The sequence below is a fragment of the Patella vulgata genome, chromosome 4, assembly GCF_932274485.2.
Source record: "Patella vulgata chromosome 4, xgPatVulg1.2, whole genome shotgun sequence".
NCBI lineage: Eukaryota > Metazoa > Mollusca > Gastropoda > Patellidae > Patella > Patella vulgata.
The window spans coordinates 57,043,720-57,059,786 of NC_065882.2; the positions used below are offsets into that span (position 1 = coordinate 57,043,720).

Below are 16,067 nucleotides of genomic sequence, written 5' to 3' on the forward strand. Positions count from 1 at the left end.
AGCAAGCTTAGAACAACTAGCTACTACTACAACAAGCTGAATAAAATACATAACTGCATTACCATAAATCATATTGTCTTTATTGAACAAAAACTGAATTTAAATAAATCCACTTCCTAAAGCCCAAATAAATGCTGCCTCAAATACAATGAACCTTTAAGCTTATGAGATTGGACACAAAAATACATGCACACACTGAAATCACAAGAATAAATCTAATCTGAGTTTATATTTCAGTTCGGTATTTTATGAGAAGACTTCGCGGTAATAATATCTGGATTTAAGGGGACTGTGTTTAAGTATGTGAACGGCAGTTTATGGAGTCTTATTTGTAATGTCTTTTAAAGACATATATTTATACAAATGTGAAGTTAGTCAAGTAGTATACAAGATGTAGTTTGATATGGGTATTTACATGGTGCAGAAAATCATTCTATTATGAAAATCATTCGGAAGTTCCTAATTTCATAATAATAAACATTTAGTGCAGCTCTTTTGTATGTCTGGCCTTCTTAAAATTCTATGGAAAATGGTTGTTTGAATTAAAATTTTTTCAGTGTGCAAATGGTTTGTTTTGAAAACAAACTTAGTTTAGCGGTATGCTTCAGTTGTGGCAATCTCCAAATATTTTAGGAAATAATAAGAAAATTAATAAAAACATACCGAGAAAAGAATGTATAAGTCCCTGCCTGATAAATAAGAGATATAAAATTTATTTCCCAATAACTCAATATTTAATAGATTATATCAATTTACTGTTATGAAATTACGTTTAGTTAGTATATCCTGTGCTTTAGATAAGATTGTTGGTAGAGAAAATTTCGGTAACAAACATATAAGTTTTGTCAGTAATAGGTGTTTTATTTGCCTATGATCGTTGAAAATATTTGAGTTGATTAAGATATTTAGAAAATTCAACTACACAGTTATCAGGCACCATACTGACATAGATAACTAGGAAAGTGTGGAAGCAAACATATTATCAATATTTGAAACTATGGGCACACTTTATACTAAAAATAACATTAGCAGGCGTCTGGCAGTTTGCCAACTTGCCTGGAGTGGCTCCACCAGTAAATATGATTTGACCTGTAGATTGGTCAAAATACATAATAAAGAATATGAAGCATTGATCAGTAAGAAGGAGATTCACAGAAATTACATCAGGAAATATAAAATTGCATCATTTGCAGTAGTAATGATGGACTGGATACCGGTTTATCTGAGTTTTTGTAATGGATTACCATCATCAATGTTGCTACAGCTAGACTCAATTCCCTAGAAACTAATTTTACACTTCTCATATTGATTCTTACTTGCCATGCATTTTCCTAGTGGAAAGTCAGATTGTTGGGCTTGTTATTACTAAAATCATTTAGCTACTGACAAGTCAATAGTCTTATGAGCTTTTTTCTCTCACTGTACCCAAAATTTTTGAGTATACACAGCAGTTAATGATTAACTTGACACAAGACCCGACCCTAAGCTTTTTATAGCCATGTTAATTTTCTAACAAAAATGTCTTTTGCTTCTCTGTTAGATTGTATTGTTGGGTTACTATGTACAGACCAACATTGGACATTAAAATCAGGAAAAGAAATGTCAAAACTGTTTGTATTTTAATGGATGATTAAGGAAATTATTTAGTTCTCTAAGGATTTGATTTACTGTATAAGAAATAATGAGTTCTTGTGTTTCATTGATTTTATGCCACAAATAGGAAATTCTCTATCAATAAAAGCTGATAAAGAAATTACGCTATTCAGTTCATTCATTTGCACAGTTATCATGTAGCTTATGGAACTTCTACAGAAATAAGTGATCGTATAAATAAATTGCAAACTAAGCATTATGAGGCATTTGTTTCTGAATAGTATAGTTTTTAATTTAAGTACCTTCATATTTGTTGGTTTTGGATATTTATAAATCTTTTACTTCAAATATAACTTTAACCTAGTTTCTGCAATTATTGCGCCTTACTATTTTTTTGACAATATTTAAAAAACGAGGCTGGTTATCTAATAAGTGAGCCACAGTGGTTCAGTGCGGTTGGCACTGGCTCACTAACCAGGAGGCCCAAGGTTTGATCCAGTGTTTGCCAAGAAAGTTCTCCATGATTTTTCAGCATGGTTTCTCCCTTGTCAGTTTTGCAGGATAGAGGGTCTGACAAGGACAGCGTCTAGTCATTCTGATGTGACATGTTGGCTGCACATAAAAAAAACCCCTTGACAGTTGGTATTCGAAATAAGAGTAGATCATAGTACCGCTGTCTCATACTAAACTGTATGGCGTACGCCTGTCTTCATTAGCCCAGTCGGTGCAGAAACAGTAAAATGTTGATCCCCATTTCATTTTATTTCATTTCTATCTAATGAATGGAAATGCCCATTACTTTCTCGGGGGCTATACTATATATACCGGAAACTACCGGAAAACACCATGTTAAACTGAATACTGGAAAACACCAGAAAAACACTAAATACCGGAAAACACACCAAATTGGTAACTCGGAGCCTGGTCTTTCGGGAAAACACCGGAAAAACCTAACCCTAACCCACCGCTGGTCCTCGGGAAAACACCGGAAAAACCTAACCCTAACCCTAACTCCCCGCAAACAGAGGACCGGGCTCTGGGTTACCTATTTAGGGTGTTTTCCGGTATTTAGTGTTTTTCCGGTGTTTCCAAGTATTCAGTATAACATGGCGTTTTTCGGTGTTTTCCAGTATATAGTATTGCCGTTTCTCGGTCTGTGGAATTTGAGGATAAAACAATGTTAACAAAATTGTACTCCCTGTTTATGTAAATTGAAACTAAACCCAACCATGGCAAGACTTTAAAGTCACCAGGATTTTAACATAACTATTCCAAATGAGGTTATAGTGATCACCAAACTTGAAACTCGCAAATGTTGCCAAAACATCAAGAAACAAACATGTTTTGAGTGCAGAAGATACCAATTTAAAGCTGACCCGTTGAGACAACCACAACAAGCCAACTTGGGAAAAAAAAACTTCTCGAAATCGAAGACGTGTTGTAAAATTAGTTTTTTTTTAAATCTGGTTTTATTACACCACCTTTGCATTTCGATAGCAAAGTTCATAGTTTAATAATATTTCCAAGAGCTCCGGTAAAATCCAGAATGTTCTGAGATCAAGACGTTCTGAACTGAACTGAACATTCTAATGGCAATATTCGATCTGTTTTTCTTCTTTATTGTCTGTAGTAAAACTTCCATGATAAATCTATGAATTTAAAGGATTTTCTTATGGTTTTTAAAATTAAGATACATTCTTTAACTTTTTTATATATAGATCTCTTCTAACTTAATAAATTGGTATTGATATCATTCAAAGCTTAGGGTTGTTTTATTTTCAACTTTTTCTATTATTCCTTGGAATATAAATGTTTACAGCAGATTGAACTGTTTTAGAATTAATGTTACAGCAACGAATGTAAATTGAATTATAGCAATTTTAATAGAATTTTTGTTCCCTCATCATTTGTTTCCTTAATTAGAGTATAAAATTTTATTTTCCTGCAATCAATAAGTCATACATTCCTATTTACACACTGTTGTAAAAAAATCTAATGGCTTAGTTATGGTTACTTTTGATGTGTAGATAAAAAAAACACATTTTTTTTTAGAGGGAATGGAGGGTTTGAGTCCCTGTAATCCCCTCTCTCCCTTGGAGTAGTATTGCACTTTCTTAATATATTGGTTTTGAACCTGTCTATTGACCATAACACCAACACTACAAAAATTACATTCTTGCATTCTCATGCCTTCTGCCTGCCGAATTTGGACAAAATCGGTGCAATTTGACATTTTGGGTTGTATTTCTTTTACACAAAGTGTTTGTATAAAGCCTCACTTTCCCTGTTTTTTTAACAGACAGTATTTAGTTTACTGTACAATATCTTTAATTGTGCTTGACTATTTTATAGTGTATCTGTTTGCAATCAAACCCTTGACTTCCACCCTCTTTTATGTATGTTGTGGAAATAATTTCAAACCAGACACAGTATAAGACAATTCAATATTTTTAATGAGCTATTGCGCTGTCTGGAAACTAGCTGTTTATCGAAATAAAACATAGATAATTTACACAAATAAACGTATTTTGACATAGTTGATCCACACCTTAAAAAAAAAATAAACGAGTTGATATATTATTTGGTTGACCTAAAATAGCCTATACATGCACTGTTTTCCTTTTAATATTAATATTCCTCTTCAGCATGTAATCATGCTTACCTGAATTCATCCACTGCAAAAAAGAGATCTGCATTTTGTAAGAAAAAAAATTCTGCAGGTGGACTGAGGATGTTGCTGAGGTTCTATGTGGAGTTATTATGGTAAAATGCATAGGTGTACGGACTCAATGACTGTTAGGGGGACAGAACTCAAAATGCCCGAAAGAAATTTGGTTAGCCCCCCCTCCCCCCCCCCAAAAAAAACCCACAAACAACCAACCAATCATCGCGGGGTATGGGGGCCTCGCCCTCCTGGAGAAAATTTTGAAAATGTAACCGCCGCAAATGCATTTTTCTGCTATTCTAACCCATGAGTTAAGCAACTCCAAAGATGTCCAATGGTTTTGTAACCGAAATCCCACTCAATGCCAACCTGAATTCCAACCATTCAATCAGATTGTTGCACCTGCATTCACAAATAATAATCGATGCCCGAAAATGTCGCACAAAGTAGAGTGACTCCAGACAAAATGTTTTAGTCAATTCAGTACAAATTCGTGGTATTCAATTAAAAGAAAAGTAAAATTGGTGTTTTATTAGATTTCGGGCACTTTATTTTGCCAACTAGATGAAATAATAATTTTTTTTTCACTTTACCCGTCTGCCCGAAAGTTAGGGCCCCCCCTCCCCCCCTGTGGCTCGTATGCCTATGGTAAAATGATTACAGTAGCTTACATGTGGGTATTACGGACATGATTTAAAAAGAAGGTACTACTTGGGTTTTGTCCATTATGTTCACAACGCTTCCAATTCCATCCTCCCCATTAACGATCTGAAAAGGATTGGTTGAACGAACGCATAACATGGGGCATAAAGAATGTAGTCACACTGTACCTGTTTACATGTAGTTCTAAATGATTTTAAAAATTTGGTGTTAAACAGTGCAATAGATGTTCAAATGCTCTTAAGGTTAATTTATATGCCGTAATGTACAAAGTTTGACATTTAAGGCAGTTTTCTTTTCCATGGGTGATGTTAGTTTAAATTAATGAGCAATCCTGTATTAACATGTAACATGTGCTTAAATTGAAAATATACGGGCATTTACATTAGAATTCTAGTAATCTTTTGAAACTAAATCTAGAGTTATTTGTGTGGTTTTATGGATATTTTGGATTGAAATTGTATGATTTCTACCGTTACCGGTACCTAAATTGCATATTAATTTAAATTCTACTAAGAAAAAAATGTTGAAAGCTATGTAGGCTATGTTGTGTCTATGCACATGTTTTGATTTTGGTACAATGAAAACATTACTGACATAGGTTAGGAAATGTTTAAAATGACATAGATTAATTCTGTTTAGCCCATATCTAGTGTTTGAAGACATTTAATAAGAACATTAAAACTGTGTGTTACCATGGTGTTTTAATCTTTATTGAGACTTCTTTGACTAAATGGCATTAGATAATGCTTGATGTGCTACCATTAATAAGCCACTAGTCAAATAAAGCACCTTACAGGATCATAAAGCATGTAGTCCTGAGATAATGTGAAGGCTTAACTACTAAATTGATATGATTATTAATACCCTGTTTGGTAGCCATTTTTCATCTGGTCAGGAGATAGGTTGTAGGTGTACAGGTTCTAGGGCCATTGCTGGTTTGTACTGCAAATAACCTGTAAATTTTTGGTACTGTGAAAAGAATTATGTTTCATAAAATGAATGCCCATGATGCTTACCCATTTTTTTTTCGCATAGATAATGCTCAAAAACTGATTTGTAGATCAATCAAGTTGAACTCTAATTGCTCCTCCTACTTATACTGTATTTATTTAACTGTGTACTGTTTATAAAATAAACTGATATTTGTTAAATAAATATTCATTATATTGAGTGATATTATTAGAATGTTTAAGTTTAAATTATTAAAACCAGTTGTTTTCTGTTGTTTGGTGGACCACAGTGTAGAACAGGATTGTATAGGATTCATATAAATGAAAATTACTCCTATGTTATTGCTTCATAATTTTATGTAAAAATTTCTTCATAAAATAAAAGCTAAATTTGTTTGCAGACATAAGGGGACTGTACATGTGTCTGCATATCTCAAGAGAATTAAGCATGAATTTTTTTTTCAACATATTTTTTCTTCATAATAAGAAAATTGTAAATAAAATGATCACTAGATACAGTGTTATAACATTTGCAGGATCAAGCCCAAGCTGATTGAGATGAAAGTAATAGTTAACCTCAGATTGCTTTAATTTAAAGTTACACCCTACACCCAGTCTAAATATTGATAACACTCTTTCATATAAAAACCTATACACATCTTCATATAATATACCATTAATATTACTGTAAGACTACAGGTATAGTACATCTGATAGAAATACATTTTATACTGCTTCATTATTTATGAAAAATGATTGTGTAACATGTCAAGAATTTGTTGCCTCAGATAATAGTATCAATCTACTAGTGATGGGTGTCCTGCATAGAACAGGGTATGATTACTTTCTAAAACCGCTACCATCTACTCTGTACAGGTGATCTTCTGATATCCAAATAAAATATAAGGATAGAAGTTGGCATGAGATATTCTTACTCTTTCTAAAACGCATTATACAAATTTTAAGTCGAGACACCTTTTTTTATTTTAGAAAATAAACTATATCCTAGAACAATAATTTACTGTAATCTCAAAAATATTTGTAAATGTGACCAGGACTTGAGTTAAACAATTTCCATCAGCTTTAATATATTAAAGTGTATGTTGTGTTGTATTAAAAAAACAACAGTTTGTAATTTTGTCAGACACATAAAACACATCTTTATCATCACTGTTAAAGTTTGTGGTGTGATTATTGCTGTGCAGTTTAAGATAATAAATGCTCATGTACCTCATATTTTAGCTTCCTTGCATTTTCAGGAATTAGATTTGATAACTGCCAAACATAGCTCAACAGTTATTGTTTTGTTGAGCAATAATTTACAGATTGCATCACTTCAAACAGTTTTTTTTACCACCCAGACACTGACAAAACATTACTGTAGAGAGAAATAAAAATCTGTGATATTGTTAAAAATAAGATATAGATAGATTCAGTTTGTGGGGTAATCATAAAGATGGCTGACTTTTATTGCCCATTTTGGATTCTAAATGATGTAGATTTGATTGTTGTTAAGTCATTTAATAGTAAAAAAAAGCGTAATCTGACCCTGGCATCAAATTTAGAGAATTTAAATGTAAGCTTGTTAGTCTGAGAAAGTGCTGAAAAAATTGTGTACGCCTATTCATCATTGTCAGATAATTTGAGACCACCTCTAACAAATGTTGGCAATAAATGCAGAGAACTATGTTTGTTAATAATGAAATAATTGTTGCATTACAAAATGATAATTATCAACTGTATGTGTCCTCGTTACTTACATTTTAAATAAGAGTAATAAAAGAACACCAAGGTAGCTAGCGTCTAGTTTGCACGAAGACAGAACATCTGCAACAAAGATAGGTTTTTTTTAATGGAAGAGATGGATGTGTTTACAAGTTCTTCAGTCTGTATAGAAAGCTAAGATAATGTTGATATAAGTTTTTTAAACAGACTTGAGATTTTATGTTACCAAACCCAAATACATTGTAATGAAATAAATGGTACACGATAAAGCATACTGATGATAAAAAAGGACATCTTGTCCGTCCATGTTTTACTCAAGGAAAGATAGTCTTTTCAAATGACTGTTTTTGGTAGTTCCCATTGTGGAGTTGTACCTTCATTTTATTTGGTATAGAGATACAAAATCTGTCTTATATACACTGAAAGTTGCAGCAGTGTGAGTTTGCACATTCATTCTGTTTTGACAGCTGTTGTTCATGGTATGGGAGACCAGTGGTCATACCTTAATACTTCATTTCTTACCAATATAAAAACATACCATTGAATCATGAATGCACAGATTTTCACATGTATTAAGATAAAATATGATAAATATAATTAGAATTAAACAGATCAATTAATTCATTCATGTTTTCCTTACTGTATTTTTTTCATCAAAGAGTTCATCAATATAGAGTAGATACATTTGAAAATGAAAGATAAATATTTTGTTGAAAGGTTTTTAAGATAAAAGCCATTTCAACTTCCACAAGTAATAATCTTACACTTGACTGTTAAAATGTAGGATATTGTGAAATTGTTGTTCTTTTCCACGATGTTCTTAGTAAAGGTAGTAGGTAATTATAGGCAGTAATGTATGTCTTGAATTTTGCTTCAGTGTTTATTTTCAAACAGCTTTGATTTTCTAATTCCAAGATTAAAATCAAGCTTTCTTTTAACTGCCACTTTTGTTGTTTCTGTTTAATTAATGTTGAAAAGATAAGCTTAAGAATCTGTTAGAATTTAAGCTATGTTTTAGTATATAAGCTTCTCTGTTTCAAGTATTTTATCTACTAATAAGATGATGTAATCAGTAACCACAGAAGTAGGATTAAAGTATTTGTGTTATAACTATTCTTTATATGGCTAGTTAAAACCGGGATGATATTGGTTTCTAAATTCATTGTAAATTGCTGTATTTTGATGGTGTAATATAACAAATAATGTAGAGCACCTTATCCTCTAATAATATTATTGGGATGGTGAGAGAGGACAAGATTTAGACAAAAAATGATTGAGCTAATTGTAATTAATGCCGTATAGCAGGCCAACTTCCTGTTAATATCAATTTAAAGGGGCATTAGGTTAGATTAGATAAAGAGCTGATAGTTCTCAGTTCTCACTATAATAGTTAAAAAAATAGATAATGAAAACAAAATATGCACCAAGATATTAGTAAGATAATAAATATTCTTGATTATCCCTTTTTACGTTAAATTATCCGTCGCAAAATGTATTCAAATTCACTAAATATCGAAGGTTAAGAAAGACATAAGAGAATTGATTATGGTCTGGATAAATTAATTAATGTCTAATTAATAATTTAGATAACATTTCAGGCCTAAAGAAAGACCTGCAATAGGCAGATTTAAGTAATGTCAAAGTTTTGTTACATGAATTCACGCCTTTTAGAAATCCTTCTTGTACCACATAATATTTCAGTTGAACAAGAGTGGATTTGAACCATAAAGAGGTTATGTGTTATTTTGTGAAAAAGTAAACTAATCTAGGTTTATATCTGTTTTATTGTAAAGATTATGATCATTATATGACTTTCAGAACCACACACATAACTAATTTCATGAAGTTCTATTAGTTTTATTGATTTAATACTTTGTAGAAAGTAAACAAATGAAGTTTTATTGCATTCAACATATAATTAAAATTAATTGAAAATGATTCATATGTGACTATTTTGGCAAATGTAATCTCTGATGGTAGATGGTAATTATAAGTTACTTTCAGAATATAAAATAAATAACTAACAGCTGTTGCCTGTCTTGTTATAAAATCTAGTCAGTATTGTTCGGTTTCAACTCTTTACAGTCTGGTGGTTTCACCTAAGTTACAGGATATGTGCTTGAAAGTCTCGGATCATCATTTGAGGGATTTTTAATCCCATGCAAATTTCAATATTGTGAAAGATGAATCTTTAAAACTAATATCAGTCCCAAAAATGGTTCACTTCCATTAAATATCATTTACAGAGACATGATAGACATAATCCTCACCAAAATATTTTGATGGGCCTCTTCTGAAGATTACCTAGGATTGAATGTTTTAAGCCTGGAAAAGTTAGATATTGTCTGGAAAATACCAATGATGATAAGTGGCTTTAATTAACATAATAGATCGAAGAGATACAAAAATCACAAACACCATATTATTAGAAAATATTATTGTAGTTGATATTTGAAATCAAAATCTTGATCAGGCTAACAAAAGAAAATATAATAATTCTACCGTGTACTGTTCATTTAAAATACATAAAGATGATATATTACTGTATTTGCCAGTCCTGGAAAAATTTTGAGGTGGGAAACTTGTGACACACCAGTGCTCACTCTGGGTTTCATTTTTTTTCCGCCAATTTTTATTTTAATTTATTAGCCATATATTTTCTCTGCCAAAATAAAGAATAAATATCTATTAGATTTTTTCAGGATATTTTTCTTTTTTTTACATAAGTACATAAATATACATATGATATTACAATTTACAAAATTCTTCTCTTTTTCAACATCTAGATTGACCACTTTTCCAATACTTAGTAACATTAAATTACACAGTGTATTTATTTTTAATGAATATCTGAAAATTTCCATTCATCCATAAAAGATGGATAATCGAGACTAAACAAAAATGGATAATCGAGACTATGTTTTTTTTTTTTATTGTACCGACTTTAGTAATGATAATCGAGGCTAGGCCTAAAATTCAAAAGCTAACATCTTGGTTCAGAGTGCAGCAATTTGACTGAAATTTCCAACATATTCTATTCACGTTATCTATTTTTAACTATTATAGTGAGATCTGTCAGTTCTTTATCTAATCTCCCATAATGCCTCTTTAAGTCTTTAAGATTTTTCTTTTTCGAAATTTTTCTCAGTCGCGAACTTTTGAGGTACCGTAGCCTTCGTGCAGACCTATAGTAGAAGTTGATATCACTTCAATATTCAAGGATCTAATAATATTAGATGGACGAGAGCTGATCATGTCAGTATCATCTTTAGACTTGGAGCATTTTGGTGGTCACATACTAAAATAGTCTGACATTCTTCTATCGGACGTTGAAGAAGGCTGTTCAATTTTTCGCTTACGACCCATGGCATGTGATTTGATGATAACTGACTTTTGACAACCCAAAGAATATATACGCAATTATAAACTGTAACAACAAACCTGGCTTCATTTATTAACGATACGTGCAACAGAAGTAAGAAAAAGATAAAACAGACCTCATAATTCAATAATCCCAAACAAATCGAACAAGTATTATTCACAGTGTCCACCATTTTGAATATGTAGAAACCGTCAAAATATCCACCGATTCGTATTTGAAGACAAATAATTAAATCTTTTGTTTCTTAATTAGTGTATTACTACTCTTACTGTAAATACTAATCAACACTAATCCGAGATTGATCAAGAGACAAAAGATATCTCTATTATTGGCACCTAATTGATTGATAACTGGCTCAGCCAAGCGCAATAGATTGTAACGTGTATGCACGGCGTTGAAGTAAAGCTTTGTGGATATTTATCGCCATACAGGAAAATGTTATCGCCAAAAATTTCGCCAGGTTGAACATTTTATCGCCAAAATTATATTTTTATCGCAATTGGTGGCAATGGCGATCGACAGCGTGAGCGCTGTGACACACTATCCAAAAACAGTTTGTCTTGTTTACAAAAATTGGTGTCCAGGGGAATATGGCACCCAAAAGTGTTACAGTGATATATGTTGACTAGCTATAACACAGATCATATCAGTAGACACAGTGTTATAACACCCCAGTTTAGTAATCATTAATTAATTGAATTTGGATGTCCTGATTCATAAAGGGAATGAATCAGCTAATCCAAATAAAGAATCCAAAGTAGGTTGTTCAGGAATTATAGGCCCTATCTGTTATGGTTTCCTCTGGACAATTATAATATTCTAAATCAATTTATTGTAGTTATTAAAACATTGAAATTTATGTGAAAATTTACACGATATTAATTGCTAAAGAAAAATTGACAGAAACTCAACAACAGAGTTAATTTAATTGTCTAATTAAATCATCAGTGTTTTTAATCAAATAATTTCTAGTGCATCTTATCTGGCTTTTGTCAGAGTAAAAAATGGTTCATCTGGTCCGGAAATAACTTCAAATGTACATAATCTCACTATTAATGGTGTGCATAAACAGACACAAGTTTAATTTTATTAATGAATTAGATGTTGTCAGAGTTGATATCAAAGCGGAAATGTTAGTGATCCCATTTTAAAAGTCTGTGTCTGCTGGTTTTGTACTTTTTGTAGACCATTATTGTTTTCTTCTCTCTTTGTTCTGAACATTATTCTGACAAGATAATGCTCACAGCAGAAGTTCATTTCCTTTGTTTTAAAATCTTGAAACATTTGATTAATTTGATACAGACTAGCTACATCTAAAGGTTACTGGTGAATGATTAGACTTTTCTTTTATTTCCGTATGCCGACATTGAAATGTGGCCATATATTGTGGTGGTCACTCTCGTCCGTCTGCCTTCTGTCATTCACAAGCAACTCCAGAGGCCAAAGTTATCATATTGACTTTATTTATACAAAGTATTTATGTTCAAGAGACAAAGAAGACAATTGATTTTCAACAAATTACTGCCAGAGTTACTGCCCCTAATCAATTTGAGAAATTTGTAGACGCTCGAGATCAAGAGGCTGAAGTTTTCATCAAATTGTCTTGAAATTTATATGTGCTGTCACCACCGTATATGTTCATTTCAGATAACTTGAACTTGGAAGAACTATAAGCCAATCAAATTTAAATTATTTCTTATATACTATTCAAAAAAAGTAGGGGATATTTGATTTTGGGGGCATAATACTAAAATATGCAAATGACTAAAAAAAAAGTCACTATAGAACCTAACAGAAGAAACATTTCCAGTTACATGTGACGCCCAAACGCACCAATAGCTACCGCATGGAATGCAGGTGATGCTTGGGATCATCATGGGGGTCCAACCCAAGATTTGAATGTTACAGTCATTGTGGCATTGAATTCCAGGGTGGAAACATCAGTTTAATTGTTTTCGTGACCAGAAAACAAATTTTGATATGCGTCGGCTTACCCAAAATGAAAGGTTACGTGCCCTTGGCATGCTACAGATCGGCACAACACAGGCGGTTGTGGCGCGGACGATGAATGTTTCTCAGTCTGTCATAAGCAGGCTATGGTCCAGATACCGTGATACACAATCTGTACAAGGGCGACAACTCAAGCCCAGGATCGATTTATCCGTACCTTGGCCTTGAGAAATCGTGTCATCACAGCAAATCAGATCAGCGCTCGTCTTCAAACAGACACTGGTGTGAGAGTGAGTGGCCAGACGATTCGGAATCGACTGCATAGGGGTCACCTTCGCGCCCGACGTCCTCGCGTGATCCCTTGTTTTAGAGATCATCACATTCAGGCAAGACGTCGTTGGTGTAGGGATCGTCAACACTGGGATAATCGACGCTGGAGCAATGTGATGTTTTCAGATGAGTCAAGGTTCACTGTTGATTTTTTGGACAGACGTAGGAGGGTGTGGCGTCGTCGAAACGAGCGCTTCCAAGACGTTAACGTCATCAGACATGATCGATTTGGGGGTGGTTCTGTTATGGTGTGGGGAGGCATCACTGTTGCTGGAAGAACGGCTTTACATGTTGTTGCCGGGCGTGTTACAGGCCAGTACTACCGGGACAACATCTTGGCAGTCCATGTTGTGCCGTTCGCACGACGTCATGGCCGCCGTTTCATCTTCCAGGATGACAACGCAAGATGTCACAGGGCCAGGATCGTTACAGGTTACCTCCAACAACAGAACATCACCACATTACCTTGGCCAGCACTGAGTCCCAACCTCTCCCCCATCGAGCATGTCTGGGACATGCTTGGACAGAGGTTACGTCAACGTAACAACGTCCTGCCAATGTCCAAGAACTTGCTGCTGCGTTGCAACAGGAATGGGACAATCTGGACCAAAATGACCTTAGACGTCTCATTAGGAGTATGCCACGTTGGATCAATGCTTGTTTGGCAAACAGAGGAGGATTTACCCGTTACTGACTTGGTTGTGATGCTGTGGTAACTTTGCTGTTTGACCCCGGGTATCATTTTACCCTTATAATGGTCAGTCTGTGCCTTACTTAGTCTAACGATCATTTGGAATAAATCGATGAATGTGAACTTCATTTCATTTTGTCATTTGTTTCTTCGTCAGTTTCATTAGGTGACTTTAATAACACTTAAAAATCAAATATCCCCTACTTTTTTTGAATAGTATAGTTACTTAAACATGCATTATGCAAGAGCAAAATCTGCTTATTACAAGTCTTTCTTTAGGCCTGAAATGTTATCTAAATTATCAATTAGACATTAATTAACTTATCCAGACCATAATAAACTATCGATGTCAAGGCTAGCCTTCGATGTTGGCTGGATTAGATTCCTATACTATTCAAACAGCAAAGTTACCACAGCATCACAACCAAGTCAGTAACGGGTAAATCCTCCTCTGTTTGCCAAACAAGCATTGATCCGACGTGGCATACTCCTAATGAGACGTCTAAGGTCATTTTGGTCCAGATTGTCCCATTCCTGTTGCAACGCAGCAGCAAGTTCTTGGACATTGGCAGGACGTTGTTGACGTTGACGTAACCTCTGTCCAAGCATGTCCCAGACATGCTCGATGGGGGAGAGGTCGGGACTCAGTGCTGGCCAAGGTAATGTGGTGATGTTCTGTTGTTGGAGGTAACCTGTAACGATCCTGGCCCTGTGACATCTTACGTTGTCATCCTGGAAGATGAAACGGCGGCCATGACGTTGTGCGAACGGCACAACATGGACTGCCAAGATGTTGTCCCGGTAGTACTGGCCTGTAACACGCCCTGCAACAACATGTAAAGCCGTTCTTCCAGCAACAGTGATGCCTCCCCACACCATAACAGAACCACCCCCAAATCGATCATGTCTGATGACGTTAACGTTTTGGAAGCGCTCGTTTCGACGACGCCACACCCTCCTACGTCTGTCCAAAAAATCAACAGTGAACCTTGACTCATCTGAAAACATCACATTGCTCCAGCGTCGATTATCCCAGTGTTGACGATCCCTACACCAACGACGTCTTGCCTGAATGTGATGATCTCTCAAACAAGGGATCACGCGAGGACGTCGGGCGCGAAGGTGACCCCTATGCAGTCGATTCCGAATCGTCTGGCCACTCACTCTCACACCAGTGTCTGTTTGAAGACGAGCGCTGATCTGATTTGCTGTGATGACACGATTTCTCAAGGCCAAGGTACGGATAAATCGATCCTGGGCTTGAGTTGTCGCCCTTGGTCGACCTGAGCGTGGTCTGTCCTGTACAGATTGTGTATCACGGTATCTGGACCATAGCCTGCTTATGACAGACTGAGAAACATTCATCGTCCGCGCCACAACCGCCTGTGTTGTGCCGATCTGTAGCATGCCAAGGGCACGTAACCTTTCATTTTGGGTAAGCCGACGCATATCAAAATTTGTTTTCTGGTCACTAAAACAATTAAACTGATCTTTCCACCCTGGAATTCAATGCCACAATGACTGTAACATTCAAAGTCAGAGTCGTGCAAATCTTGGGTTGGACCCCCATGATGATCCCAAGCATCACCTGCATTCCATGCGGTAGCTATTGGTGTGTTTGGGCGTCACATGTAACTGGAAATGTTTCTTCTGTTAGGTTCTATAGTGACTTTTTTCGTAGTCATTTGCATATTTTAGTATTATGCCCCCAAAATCAAATATCCCCTACTTTTTTTGAATAGTATATATGCCGTTTAACAGCCATTGATAATTAAATCAAAAAAGTGAATAATCGAGACTATGCTGTTTATATTAATGATTTTAGTAATGATGATTGGGACTATGCGAAAATTCCACCCACTTCGTTCTCGGCTCATAGTGGATCAATTTGAATGAAATTTTCAGCAAATTACCTTTACACTATCTAGTTTTTAACTATTATAGCGAGAACTGCCATCTCTTTATCTTATCTCCCATAATGTATCTTTAATAAATTTTTTTTTTTTTTCTTGACTTATTTTTAATAAGTATGCAACAACCTTTTTTATGATTCGTTACTTGACAAACTATATTTTATTTAGCCGTTTTCGATCCCAATATCACAGTTTATTTTCAAAA

The 16,067-nt window shown here is 34.5% G+C and overlaps 1 protein-coding gene across 6 annotated transcripts in view; it reads left to right on the plus strand.

The window, feature by feature from the left end:
• The window catches only part of LOC126818904 (furin-1), a 102,964-nt gene that overhangs the window by 58,385 nt on the left and 28,512 nt on the right, over positions 1-16,067 (plus strand). The window lies entirely within an intron of this gene.